The sequence below is a fragment of the Pseudophryne corroboree genome, chromosome 12 (assembly GCF_028390025.1).
Source record: "Pseudophryne corroboree isolate aPseCor3 chromosome 12, aPseCor3.hap2, whole genome shotgun sequence".
Taxonomy (NCBI): domain Eukaryota; kingdom Metazoa; phylum Chordata; class Amphibia; order Anura; family Myobatrachidae; genus Pseudophryne; species Pseudophryne corroboree.
The window spans coordinates 75,589,310-75,601,489 of record NC_086455.1 but is presented as its reverse complement, the minus strand read 5'-3'; the positions used below and the strand labels follow the sequence as shown (position 1 = coordinate 75,601,489).

The following is a 12,180-nucleotide window of genomic DNA, read 5'->3' as shown; positions in this document are numbered from 1 at the left end:
CCTTTCCAGTAACTGTTGGTTGTTGGATAATTCCTGAGTGACCAGCGAACTTCCCTTAAAAAAATAAAAAATTACACAAATCACGTTAGAATGTACAAATAGCGTTTATGACCCCTTCCGTACGCAAATGGTACTGGGTCAGATTACTAACTAATGCACACAATTACGTGCGGTACAATCGTTCAGCACATAAGCAACTAATCTTATGTGCGGAGCGACCAGTGGAATCGACATTCAGCAGCTGCGAATTCCTTCAGCCTGAGCTTTATGGCCTATATGGGTTCCGCACCAACCCTTCCTGGTGTTGGGCTACTTGTCTCTATAGCGGACTTCTTTGTCTGCTGTACCTAGACCTCCTGGTCTGTTCCGGACCTCCTGGTCTGCTACAGTATGACCTCCTGGTCTGCTACACTCTAATGCTCTTTATATGTTTAACAAGAGATGCCTCCCTAGCCACCATGTATGTCACTTACACGTATGTACTTCACGAGAACTCGATGATTTCCTGTGGTTCAATCCCAAAAATTGTAGAAACTTATATATGGGAGATTGAGAAACAGAAAAATTGGAAACCGCACTGGTATAATTGATGTATATGTATAATGATGGTTATCTGTATAAACTGATAAATAAATTTAAGGTTCAAATCCTTATTTTAGGGAGCAGATACTTAAGGTAACACATTCCTTATTTTTATGTATCAAAAAAGCTACCCATCAGTGGTGCTCCCCCGAGTCAGTTATTCATAGTGAGAACATGAAAAAAAGAAGAAAGAAGACTCTTGTTGGGAAGCACTCAATATACAGATAACGTTGTACGACTAAATGTCACAAAAACTAACTAAAATACAATATTTTATTAATTCTCTTTAAAATTAATTATTGAGGAGTTCAATGGGTGCCGATGTTTATTAAATGGTGACATTGCGAAAATATAAAGAGAAATATATAAATTGTAAGGTACAAATACCTAATTCAGGCCGAAGTGGGTATGTCTATAGTGTTGTTAGTAATCACACTCCAACTGTAGGACAACCTGTGATAATAAATTGCTCACTTATTGAAAATATGACCATCATTTATAAGCTGCTATATATCCCAAATGGGAATTTTAATCCTAGCAGATAGTTGAATCATAGGTCATAACCGAGGTGTAATACAATGCTCTGTATTGGTGACAGATGGGTGGCAAATATTTGCAGTACCAGGGTGTTCCTTGGTAGTCTCCTATCCAAGTACTTAACCCGGCCCTCCACTGCTTGGCTTCCAAGATCAGATGAGATTGGGCATCTCCAGCGGGGTATGACCGCAGACCTTATGCTCACCCTTGTCACACTGTGTCCACAATTGGGCACAGACAGGAGCCAATTTACGTTGTTATATGAGCCACAGGTATCGATACAGCTGATTTGATAAAGAAATCAAAATTTTTTATCATAAATGATAAGGTATAACAAAAGATTAAGTACCCATCTGGATTTTCACGGCTTAGTTAGTCGCAGTATCAGTAGGAATAAAACCTCTCAGCTGCACAGTTTATCATATATATGAAAATAAAACATTAGATCAAAATAATGGTATTTTTAACTGTGCAGGAAAGGGAAACCTCCAAATTTGGTCTCCAAAACAGTAATGAAAGTATGATATTACACTTTGAATTATCAAAGAAGCAGGGAAACACAAACAATGAAATCTTCAGCTCTCAGAAATTATTCTCAAGTAATAGAAAAATAATGATAAATTGACACAGAGTGTTTTCTATATGATATGTGTCTTCAGGAAATACTGGGATAATTATGGGTTTCTGCCATGTAAAAGAGAGAGAGAGAAGGCGTTTATGTGCTGGATAAGGTCAAAAAAATGGCAGACGTATCCACATCCGCTTTTTTGATAGAAATATAGACCTCAAAAGGGTTGCATTAATTCCCTTGCTGGCGATAACTGACTGTCAATAGTATAGTCTATGCACCATGTGGGTAAAGTATTTGTAAATACCGGTCCGTGCAATGACAATGCACTGGTGCACAGAGACACATGTATTGAAAATGCACTGGTGCACAGAGACACATGTATAAACCAAACCTGGTGTATGTTCATAAAGTTCTAGTCCTACTTGATATACTGGGGGAGATCCTGGTATGAGGAAGGTGCCGGCCGCGTCTGCCCGCGTCCTGTCTGCTGCCGAGCTCCGGCCGCACTGTACTTCCTGTTTGGCTGGTTCCCTTGGCGACGGACTTTGCCGAGAACGGCTCGTTGCGGTCACGTGTGCGCACCACGTGACCGTGAGGATGCAGTCTCCTTCCTGACGTACGTTTCGCAATTTGCTTGGTCACAGGGCGTCCATAGACTATACTATTGACAGTCAGTTATCGCCAGCAAGGGAATTAATGCAACCCTTTTGAGGTCTATATTTCTATCAAAAAAGCGGATGTGGATACGTCTGCCATTTTTTTGACCTTATCCAGCACATAAACGCCTTCTCTCTCTCTCTTTTACATGGCAGAAACCCATAATTATCCCAGTATTTCCTGAAGACACATATCATATAGAAAACACTCTGTGTCAATTTATCATTATTTTTCTATTACTTGAGAATAATTTCTGAGAGCTGAAGATTTCATTGTTTGTGTTTCCCTGCTTCTTTGATAATTCAAAGTGTAATATCATACTTTCATTACTGTTTTGGAGACCAAATTTGGAGGTTTCCCTTTCCTGCACAGTTAAAAATACCATTATTTTGATCTAATGTTTTATTTTCATATATATGATAAACTGTGCAGCTGAGAGGTTTTATTCCTACTGATACTGCGACTAACTAAGCCGTGAAAATCCAGATGGGTACTTAATCTTTTGTTATACCTTATCATTTATGATAAAAAATTTTGATTTCTTTATCAAATCAGCTGTATCGATACCTGTGGCTCATATAACAACGTAAATTGGCTCCTGTCTGTGCCCAATTGTGGACACAGTGTGACAAGGGTGAGCATAAGGTCTGCGGTCATACCCCGCTGGAGATGCCCAATCTCATCTGATCTTGGAAGCCAAGCAGTGGAGGGCCGGGTTAAGTACTTGGATAGGAGACTACCAAGGAACACCCTGGTACTGCAAATATTTGCCACCCATCTGTCACCAATACAGAGCATTGTATTACACCTCGGTTATGACCTATGATTCAACTATCTGCTAGGATTAAAATTCCCATTTGGGATATATAGCAGCTTATAAATGATGGTCATATTTTCAATAAGTGAGCAATTTATTATCACAGGTTGTCCTACAGTTGGAGTGTGATTACTAACAACACTATAGACATACCCACTTCGGCCTGAATTAGGTATTTGTACCTTACAATTTATATATTTCTCTTTATATTTTCGCAATGTCACCATTTAATAAACATCGGCACCCATTGAACTCCTCAATAATTAATTTTAAAGAGAATTAATAAAATATTGTATTTTAGTTAGTTTTTGTGACATTTAGTCGTACAACGTTATCTGTATATTGAGAAACTTATATATGCAAACACTCACTCACCACATGTACACTTTACTTTTGTTTCTATTTCTTTCTATTTCTGCGCAGAAATTTCTTCCCTTTAGACCAGATGAGTCGTAAATTGGAGAAGGATCTATTAGCTTAAATTTCGGACACTAACATCGATTTGCGCTATTTATCGCGTTGCCACCTTTTCGCCTGTTTAAAATAACACTATCGTGTGATTTGAGTTACGTGGGCGTACCCAGACGCTCCGTTGCGTAATATACGCTGCGTGCGTCGGCCTTTGGGTTGCGCACGCGGGTCTCAGCCTTTTGTTAGAGACACGTGTACGCAAGGCAGATATCCACCGTAACACAACTAACACGTTTATCAATGTAGGTGATCCTCGATCATCTACCGAGCACCACACAGATCTCTCCTTGTATCCTTAGGCAGAGCTGTGTGCATGCTTTACAATTTACCCCTTAATGTATTACTTTTACTTTTTAACTATTAATAGCGACAAATCTCTCTTAGCACGTTTATCAATTATAAAATGGCAAACAGGAGAGTGATATGAAAATACACGAATAAAAAGAAATGCAGATATATGCGTGCATGTGTGTGTACGCAAAATAGAAAAAAACAGTTTTAAAAGACACTAGCGTGTTGTTCTTACCTCCGGTTCCGGATTCCTTCAGCACCCTTTACTAAGCGAAGCAGACGCTTATCCAGGCAGCACTACGAGGAATATGATCTCCCGCCCTTTGCTGATGGATAATGTCTGCTGAAATTACCTAGCACAGATATGTGAAGGACGGACGAGCCGCCAATTGATAAAGCTAAATATTTATCTTACTTAAAACCCTTTATGAGGTCAAAGAACACAGTACGCTATTGGCGTATGGAATACCGTAAGGGTACGCACGTTGCGTAACAATCGCTTAGCCGTAGTCGAGACGCTCAAGCGTCGCGTTCGCTCACGGCCAATAGACCACAGGCAGGCACGCTATAGGCTGCCGACTACCGTAATGATACGCTATTAGCGTAGCGGACACTCGGGACCACGAGGAGATCACAAGCGGCGCTGACGCTCACAGTGTAAAACCTTTATAACTATACCATAAAACAATGTATTATGCAGTAAACCTTGGTGTAGTGATAGGGTGTAAATGTAACACAGTGTAACCTTATTAACTTAAAAGCTGTACGAGCGTCTCCGACGCTCAGAGAATACTTAGAAATATAAGAAATACACAGATACCGATCTTAGGTTCTAACACCTTATATGAACGTTCTATTTGCAAAAGAATAATACAATACAAGTCATACACTACCAATATAACATAGACTAACTAACCAGATAACTACACTTGAAATACAATAACAGCACAATAACACTTTAAGAGGAAAAAAAGAGAGAAAAGGGGAAAAGAGAGAGAGAGAGAGATATGGCTCACAATAACAATAAAGACAATATGATTGCGGAGAAACTTACGCACAAGGGGAACAATCGCATGCGCCTTTCTGAATATCCAGCTCCCGATTATCAGTGATGAGAACCGTTGAAGAGAGTAGAGTGGAGCTGGATCAGATCGGCTCGTCTATATATACACCACACACAATACAATACAATGGTCCCTACAATCTCATTGTTCATTGGACACAGGAATTCGTCTTCGCACTATAACAAAAGGTCATAGGTTGATTCATACAGGTGGGCTGTGACTATTTCCAACTGCTCAGGTTGGTGGGAAACTAGGTTTCCCGCCGCATGGATAATAAAGTGCAAATAATAGTAAAAGTCCATAAACTGCTTATGTCCATAACTATTCGCACGAGCGATTAATCCGCTTCAAACCAACACCGGAATATTGCTAATTAAATACTCTTCCGATGGATACTAAACTCCACTGTATAACCCTTGTCTGACCCTTCGTATCAAACAAAGAGGGATCTCTTTGTTCATGAACATGCTACATTAACTAAACTTTCAGATTCTATCAAAGGGACCATAATCTACAAAATACATTATATGGTTAAAATATGTAACGATCGAGTCGCCCGCTAGACGCACACAAACTCTACCGTAAATGCGCATACCGTGCGCCTGCGGGTGCACGCACCAGCGGGTATGCGTACGCACGGGAGAGCGTGGGTACGCGCAGCGGGGACACGCATGAGGTGCAAATATGGTAGTGTGCATCATGATATTTTTCTGACTTTGACAAGGGAGTGCTGCATATTCAGCCCCCGTTTGTGCCTCTAGTGGCACCGTGGGATCTCAACGTGGTGTTGGATTTCCTGAAGTCGCATTGGGTTGAGCCACTTAAATCCGTAGAGCTAAAATACCTCACGTGGAAAGTGGTCATGCGGTTGGCCTTGGCGTCGGCCAGGCGTGTATCAGAATTGGCTGTTTTGTCATGCAAAAGCCCTTATCTGATTTTCATATGGATAGGGCGGAATTGAGGACTCGTTCCCAATTCCTTCCTAAGGTGGTATCAGCTTTTCATGTGAACCAACCTATTGTGGTGCCTGCGGCTACGTGGGACTTGGAGGACTCCAAGTTACTGGACGTAGTCAGGGCCCTGAAAATATATGTTTCCAGGACGGCTGGAGTCAGGAAAACTGACTCGCTATTTATCCTGTATGCACCCAACAAGCTGGGTGCTCCTGCTTCTAAGCAGACTATTGCTCGCTGGATCTGTAGCACGATTCAACTTGCACATTCTGCGGCTGGACTGCCGCACCCTAAATCTGTAAAAGCCCATTCCACGAGGAAGGTGGGCTCTTCTTGGGCGGCTGCCCGAGGGGTCTCGGCTTTACAACTTTGCCGAGCTGTTACTTGGTCGGGTTCAAACATTTTTGCAAAAGTCTACAAGTTTGATACCCTGGCTGAGGAGGACCTTGAGTTTGCTCATTCGGTGCTGCAGAGTCATCCGCACTCTCCCGCCCGTTTGGGAGCTTTGGTATAATCCCCATGGTCCTTACGGAGTTCCCAGCATCCACTAGAACGTTAGAGAAAATAAGATTTTACTCACCGGTAAATCTATTTCTCGTAGTCCGTAGTGGATGCTTGGCGCCCGTCCCAAGTGCGGATTGTCTGCAATACTTGTATATAGTTATTGCCTAACTAAAGGGTTATTGTTGTGAGCCATCTGTTAGTGAGGCTCAGATATATTTCATACTGTTAACTGGGTATAATATCACGAGTTATACGGTGTGATTGGTGTGGCTGGTATGAGTCTTACCCGGGATTCAAAATCCTTTCCTGATTGTGTCAGCTCTTCCGGGCACAGTATCCTAACTGAGGTCTGGAGGAGGGTCATAGAGGGAGGAGCCAGTGCACACCAGGTAGTCCTAAAGCTTTCTTTAGTTGTGCCCAGTCTCCTGCGGAGCCGCTCTTCCCCATGGTCCTTACGGAGTTCCCAGCATCCACTACGGACTACGAGAAATAGATTTACCGGTGAGTAAAATCTTATTTTCTCTTATGTGGGTAAAGTTCCCCAAAGTTATATCTCTTGATACACTGATCCCCTTGTTTCATCATAGGCTTAAAGGTGGGAAAACAAGACCAAGAACTAGTTCTTGCACATTGTCCTTTATTAAACAGTAGAATAAACAAGCAATTGCACTAGCATAACACTCATAGGGGGAGATTCAAATGTTTGAAAAGTCGGTTGGGTGTCTGTTTTTTCCTGTCTATTATATAGGAAAAAACAGACTCCCAACTGACTTTTCAAACATTTTAATCTCCCCCATAAAATGAATTGCTGTAATCCTTTGCAAGTCCTCCTGGTGAGGAAAGTTCAGTTACTCATACTGGATGTAAAACTTGGTGAATTTCATGTAAACTGAAACTTGGATACTTTAAAGTAATTCTCTAGAGCACAGGTTCTCAAACTCGGTCCTCAGGACCCCACACAGTGCATGTTTTGCAGGTCTCCTCACAGAATCACAAGTGACATAATTAGCTCCACCTGCAGACCTTTTAAAATGTGTCAGTGAGTAATTAATACACCTGTGCACTTGCTGGGTTACCTGCAAAACATGCACTGTGTGGGGTCCTGAGGACCGAGTTTGAGAACCACTGCTCTAGAGCAGTGATTCTCAACCTCAAATCTCAAGTATTCTCAGTAGGTCATATTTTGAGGATTTCTCTGTGGAAGCAGGTTGAATTATTACTGACTTGGCAACATAGATTAAATTACCTGTGTATGAGTAAAAAGATCCACAAAACATGGCCTATTGGGGCTACTTGAGGACTGGAGTAGAGGATCCATGGTCTAGAGCCCAACTTGCCTCTTGTTCACTGTCAAACCAACTTGTTTCAGTCTAATGCAGGTGTGTGGCAACTAACTGCCCCAAGACCCTATGTATAGTGTGGCCTTATTGGCAATTGAAAGACAGGTGAGGAAAAGACTATATATAATCAAATTCACCATACTGAATGCAATGCGCTTGGTAGAGTAGTCTAGTACATCAATTATAATGATGCTTGGAAAGAAAGGGTGTATAATCGCACTTCCTCTCTGAATTTTGTGGGATGAACATGGCTGGAACAGCAGTAGATGCTGGGTGACCCGACTCAGGACTGAATACATGTACAGTCAAGTGTTATAGAGGGGGTTCAATTTAAAGGCATTTGGTAAGGAAAAAAAAACAGTCCGTTTCTGTATTTGTTGTGGGCACACAACTGGGACCAATGGGCAAAGTTGTCGAGAACTGGCATGGGTGAAACTAGCTGCACGGATTATGCTTTTATTCATTGGTTTGAACTTGCAGGAGCAATAAAACAGGACAGATGAACCTCGGTGGAGGCACTAGTGGACTGCCTGAGTGTGACTGAACACTAGAACACTGGAAGGTGTGTGGTGCTTTAATATCTGCATGATAACACTGCTTATTCAGTGCAAAGTTTCAAATAGTATTTCTGTGTGCTTTTTATTTCAGCTAAACTCCAGCTGGCCTCTTTTCATTTCAGTGCCTGTGCTGCATGCAGACATCCAGCTTCCATTGCAGATCCTTCCTGTTACATGCACACTCTGCAGGTAGGTTCTGTAATGGAAGCTGGGTGTCTTTATGCAGCACAGGCGCTAAGATGAAATCAGCTAGTTGGAGTTTAGCTCAAATTAAAGCACACTGCAATGCTGTTTGAAACTTTGAACTGAATTTGCAGACAATGGTAGTTCTTTGCAGAAATCTACTGATGTAGACTGCTCACAGGGAAGCGTTAAGTCCGTCAGTTGGTACAGTAGGTGCACGAAGTTCCAGGATGTTGGTACAGGCTGTGATACACAAGTAAAGCGACAAAGGCTTCCAGCAAATCTTGGGATATTGCAGGCTGGAGACCACTTGTATATGGAAGGCTGGGAACCACAGGAGAGTTCTAGCACAGTGCTGCAAGGTTCTTACTGGAGAGCTGAATACACTTAGATGGTGATAGGCAAAGGAGGCCAGCAAATGGAGAAACTGATACCGCTTTCACATCGCAATACCAGGTTGCACCCGGGAATTGGAAACGGGTCCTTCCCGGGTGCACCCCGGTATTGGTCCCTATCAGACTGGTTTCCCGACCCGGCAATATGCCGGGTTGGATTGCCATCAGTGCCTATACTATAAACAGTTCCCAGGCCGCATCGATCTGGCAACCCGTTCACACTGCACTTGACCCGGGAATAAATCTTCTTTATTCCCGGGTCGAAATGACGGGTCAGGCGACCTGGGAATTCGGGAGTGACCCCTTTCACACAGCACAGCAACCCGCGTCGAGCCGGCAATATACCGGGTCAATACCGAGTTATTTGTGCGGTGTGAAAGGGGTATAACTAGGAACCAGAACCTAGTGGTGAGACAAGTTGTACTGGCAATGTTCTAGTGAACTTGGGGAACTTTAAATAGGGCGCTCAGGGAGCAGATTGGCTGTAGTAGCCTTGTGTAATAATGAAGTCCAGGATAAGAGCAGAATAATCATGTGAGCAAAGACAACATGGCGGCACCAATGTTATGCAGCATCTCAGGTAACGCTATCACCCAGAATCCATGTTTGGAATGGCATGTGTGGAAACTGAACAGCTGCTTGTGAGGTAAGCGGGTTGGGAGAACAACAGCGTGACAAGAACAAGACAAGGAGGATGGATTGGTGCAGTGGCATTAAGACTGGCAAATAGTAAAGGGGCAATAAAAAATATGACCAATAGCAATCTATGTCTGTGAATAGTGGGGCAGATGTATTAAGCCTGGAGAAGTGATAAAGCAGTGATAAGTGCAAGGTGATAACGCACAAACCAATCAGCTCTTAACTGTGAATTTACATATTGGCTGGTGCGTTATCACCTTGCACTTATCACTGCTTCTCCTTGCTTAATACATCTGCCCCAATATTGTTTGAGGAGGAGCTAAATTAGATGACACAGGCCATTTCAGTCAGTGGTTCCCACAACCCCTCCCGGGCCGATCCTTTCATTTAGTTTCCAACTGGTCCAGAGCAGGCATCTCCTGCTTTCATCATTTACTTCATATTATCGTCCCGTACTCCTTCGCAGACCTTCAAACTAAACACTCTCTCCCGACTTCTTATTTTTATCAATACCTTCAAATTTGAAATTTTGTAATGTCTTCTATCACTTTCTAAAGTCAGACTCCGACGGAACGCTTTTTTATATACCGTTCCACGGACCGAGGCATTATCTCTACCTTGTATCAATCTATTTTGTCTCCAGCTTCGCCTCCTCGCACAATACATGAACTCGCATGGGAAACAGACCTGGGGACTTCTCTTGAAGACGACGTCTGGGAATCTATTCGAATTACTATTTCTAAATGTTCTATTAGCGTCTCCATCAAGGAGAACTCCTACAAAATATATACAAGTTTGTATCTAGTTCCTGAACGCTTGCACCAAATATATCTGATTACCAGAATACGTCAAACCTTTGTTGGCGCACATGTGGCCAAATAGGCTCATACATTCATATTTGTTGGAGCTGCCCGAAGTTCGCCTCTTTTTGGTCAATGGTCCGAACCTTCATTCGGTCGCTTATTCCAGACTGCCCTCCTCTTCCTCCTGAGACTGTCCCCTTGTGTGCCCCAGCCTGTCAATTATCCAAATTTGAAAACAAACTAGCTCAATATATCGCTTGTGCAGCTAAACTCCAAATCGCTAAATCATGGAAGCAACTCGACCCTCCCACCCATCCTGAACTTATGAACCGTGTTTGGTTTGTGGCGAAGATGGAGTACCTTTCCTCCCAGATGAATAACACAGTGGATAAATTCCACAGCGTTTGGACTCCTTGGTATACTAAGTTTCAGATAACTCTTCCAGGTCTCTCCTAACTTGTCTTATCCTTTGCCCCATCTTTCCTCTTCTCTGACTCGCTCTCCCCCTGTCTGTTTTATCTCTCTTCGTATTCTTTTTCTTTTTCTCAACTCTTTTCTCCCCTTATTTTCTTTCTCATCCCTAATTTCTCTTTTATGTGATAAGCCCTTCCAAGGGTTCCAAAGGTTGGCCCTTGGGAACATACTTTCATTTTTTTTTTTTTTTTCTCTTCTCTTATTTTTGATTGATTTCCAAAAGACAGATTTATGCACTTGATTTTCTGGTCGATGTATTCCATCATATAGCTTTATACTTTCATTTTTGTTGCAATGTATGTCAATTTCTTTCTACTCTTGCTGTGCTTAGATCGTGTCCGTTATCTCTATTTGTTAATGTTTCTGTTTCTTTAATAAAATAAAATTTACGATTTAAATCCGTGGTTTCCAAACAGTTTTTAAGGTCTCACAGAATCGCAAGTGAAATGGTTAGCTCCACCTGCTGATCTTTTTGAAATGCAGTGGTCATTCTAGCGGCTTGTCTCTAGAGGCACTGTCTGCTGGAAGAGAGGTCAGAGTGCTGCACTTCCCTATACAGCAGCTTCCCCTTTGTCACACCCCGGCACTCCTTAGTGGATTACAGATAAACTTGCTGTGGTGCCCTCCGTGGGTCATATATCCAGCCCCATATAGAAGGAATATCCTGCGGCACTCAAGCAGACTGTCACAAATTATAAACCTACGGCTTTTCGGGGTCTAACCCCGTTGTCAGGGACAAAGCGTTCACATTGACACACATAACAGACAACCCTTAAATACCTACAAAGACAGGTGATTCATTAGCTTTACAATGGCTCTCACCTGTCCGGCGCTGTCCGCCTCAGCCCCCGACGTGTTCTCGTGTCAGAGAACCCACTTGATGACGTCAGTTGGCGGTGCCGGACAGGAGGCACAGCGTCCATACATTGCTAAGTGACGCCCTGAAAGCAAAATACAGTGAAAACTATTACAATTGTGATACATTGTATAAATCACAACACTATGTGCGTTCTTTGGGGGTAATTCAGAGTTGATAGCAGCAGAAAATTTGTTAGCAGCTGGGCAAAACCATGTGCACTGCAGGTGTGGCAGATATAAAATTTGCGAGAGAGTTAGATTTGGTTGGGTTATTTTGTTTCTGTGCAGGGTAAATACTGGCTGCTTTATTTCTCTTAACGTCCTAGAGGATGCTGGGACTCCGTAAGGACCATGGGATAGACGGGCTCCGCAGGAGACATAGGCACTTTAAGAAAGACTTTGGATCTGGGTGTGCACTGGCTCCTCCCTCTATGCCCCTCCTCCAGACCCCAGTTTGATACTGTGCCCAGTGGAGACTGGGTGC

At 42.7% G+C, this 12,180-nt stretch overlaps 1 protein-coding gene and 2 pseudogenes across 3 annotated transcripts in view; 2 read left to right on the top strand and 1 right to left on the bottom strand.

Annotated features, from left to right (window-relative positions):
• Positions 1-12,180, top strand: part of TTBK2 (tau tubulin kinase 2) — a 406,138-nt gene that overhangs the window by 123,334 nt on the left and 270,624 nt on the right. The window lies entirely within an intron of this gene.
• LOC134981678 (5S ribosomal RNA) lies at positions 1,193-1,313 on the bottom strand (annotated as a pseudogene).
• On the top strand, positions 2,993-3,113 carry LOC134981677 (5S ribosomal RNA; annotated as a pseudogene).